We start from the raw sequence: 2,777 nt of genomic DNA, 5'->3' as shown, positions 1-2,777 counted from the left end.
GTGGGAAAGAATTCTGAAAACATGAATTCATGAATGCATAACTTCTCAACTATACAAAATATAAGGATGCAATATGAATCATATGAGGAGCTACATGAACCTAAAAAACAGAGGAAGCTGCTCAAAGGAAGATATACTAAGCAAGGAGATAAAGAGATTTAGGGGTGGTAATTGCAAGGCCAGATCTCTTTCAGCTAAGTTTGTTGTTTTGTGCTTACAAAGGCAGACCAATTTCTCAGTTAAAGGTCAGCCTGAGACTGAGCTAGTTTAGGCCTAGGTATGGTGGGGATGGTGATCATAGAGCAAGATCTCACCCAACTAGCTTATTGTCTGTATTTACAAAGGCAGGCAGATCTCTGAATTCATTTGCTATGTTAAAAATTTTGTATTGGCTGTCTTTTTCTAAGAATCAAGGGACTAAGATCATAAAATGCTGATTCATGGGGGTAATCATAAGGGAAACTAGGTAAATGATTTAGTTGATAAGTAATTAAACGTCTGTGCTATCAATATCCTTTTTTTGTAAGAGATGAGCTAGCAGAGAGCTACTACAGTTTTCCTTTTAGAATTTGTCTGGTGGGTTCTCTGATTTTGGTTAGAAAACCTAAGAATTTTTTTTCTAGGAGGTTTTTTGACTTTGGTCAGAAAACCCAATGAGAAATTCAGAGAGCTTTCAAATTTTTTTTGTGGCAAAAGAAAACTTTCTCTACCAGAGAGCTGTGCAGGAACCATCTCTAGTAGATTAGAGAGAACTGACAGCCTGTACCCATGACAGACTGAATGATTTCACTACTCCCAAATACTCCTCAGGAACTTCTCTCTAAGCGGAGGCTAGTCACTGGCAGTGTGGAACTTTTCTGCTAAGAATAAGACAGGTAAGACCCTTCCCACTTTACTTTCTAACTTTGTCCTGGAATCCCTTGCTGGTTCAGTGAGAGCAGAAAACCCAGAAAAAGATACAGTGATATGAAAGAAGTAATAAGGCGTCTTGGTTTGCAGGGAAGTGAGTGTTTATATATAAAATCCAAAACAAGAAGCTATATGTTACTGACTGCAGTTGTTATTGGCTTATCACCATGCTCATCAACACGTCACAAGAGTGGCCAGTTTTTACAAATCTGAATTTACACATCCCTCAGTCTTATTTGTTTATTTACTTATTTAAATGTTGCTGTTTTGAGACAAAGTCTCATGTATGTCAGTTTGACCTAGTACTCACAATAGACAAGTCGGAGGTGAACTTCTGATCCTTCTGCCTGCATCATGCTGTGATTACAGGCCCATGGTACCACCATGTCTTAGAATCCAACCTATGGCTTTTTGTACTGCACCTTTTTTTACTACAGCTATACCCCACAACAATCCCTTATATTAAAAGGTTGCCTTAAGGAGATTTAGCTTGTGTTTCCTTGGTAACTGATAAAATAAAGCATTTTTTTTTTATGTCTCCTACTATTTGTATGCTTTTATTTGGGGATGACTGTTTGGCCCATTTTACCACTTGATTATCATTTTTTAAAATAGTAATAAAAATTATACATTCTTTATAGTTATATATTCTAGTATTAGTTCTTTGTTGAAAATATGTTTTGGAAATAACTTTTCTAATTCTTATTACTTGAATCTTCAGTCTATTTTTTTTATATATTTGATAAATGAGCATTCTTAATTTGAATTTAATTTAATTTGATCCCCAAGATTAATGTCTTCCTCTTTCTGCTCAACAAATCTTTGCCTTCCCTTAAGTCATGAAAATATTCTCCTAAATTATTTTCTAGAAATATTTGTCTTTTAATCTTCCATTTATATATATTACCATCAGCTATTGGCTTTTTGTTTTGTAGAAAAAGCTTTAGTTAGATACTTTCTTCATATGAATACACAAATAATCTATAACATTTTATTACAAAACCCATTCTTGCTTGGAGTGGGTGCCCACTCCTTTAATTCCAACACTTAACAAGTTATAAGGATTAAGTGTTGGAGGCCAGCCTGTTTTAGCAAAAGAAAAAGGGAAAGAAAAAAGAAAAGAAAAGAAAAGAAAAGAAAAGAAATGAAAAAAAGAATGGCTAAGGTTAAAAACTCAGGAGACAGCAGGTGTTGGCGAGGATGTGGAGAAAGAGGAACACTCCTCCACTGCTGGTGGGGTATTGTACTATTTTTACAAATTCTAACTAGAAATATCAGTTCAAAGGCTAACAACCAATTATATACTCCAGTATATGATTATGTACAGATGAGTAAAAATATAAATACATATATAATTTATTTTCTATGTTTTATAATAAAGCCATTGTGTGCTTTTCCTATGACAATTACTCAGCACTTTGATTACATAGTCCACATGCTGATTTCTTTGAATCAAAAAATATTTTGCTTCCTGATTTTGATATTGAAAAATGTATTTAAAATTATTTAAGTAGTAAGACATGAGGCAAAATAAAACATTTGGCACCTAAGCTATGAAAGTGTACTTTGCTATTTAATTTTAGAAATGAGAGGTAGGTGTTGGGAACCAGTTCTGCGCCATGCTGTGTCATTATCAGAGAAGCTTCTTCCTGCAAAAAGATGGTAAGAGATAGACACAGAGCCAAACAATATGCAGAGGGTGAGAAATCTTGGAACACTCAGCCCTAAAAGGCGTCATCAAATCCCTTCCCCTCAGGGTTCAGAAAACTCTATAAAACGAAAAGATGAAAGAGCAAAGGTGGATGAAGTACGTCAAAAAATCAAGGACTTCGAGACAGAACAGGGTAGGGATACACATGAACTCACAA

The 2,777-nt window shown here is 34.8% G+C and overlaps 1 pseudogene; it reads left to right on the top strand.

Moving 5' to 3' along the window:
- The first annotated feature begins 551 nt into the window (after positions 1-551).
- LOC127683859 (uncharacterized) lies at positions 552-608 on the top strand (annotated as a pseudogene).
- Positions 609-2,777: the final 2,169 nt, after the last annotated feature.

The sequence above is a fragment of the Apodemus sylvaticus genome, chromosome 4 (assembly GCF_947179515.1).
Source record: "Apodemus sylvaticus chromosome 4, mApoSyl1.1, whole genome shotgun sequence".
Classification (NCBI taxonomy): Eukaryota; Metazoa; Chordata; class Mammalia; order Rodentia; family Muridae; genus Apodemus; species Apodemus sylvaticus.
This window is presented reverse-complemented; position numbering and strand designations above follow the sequence as displayed.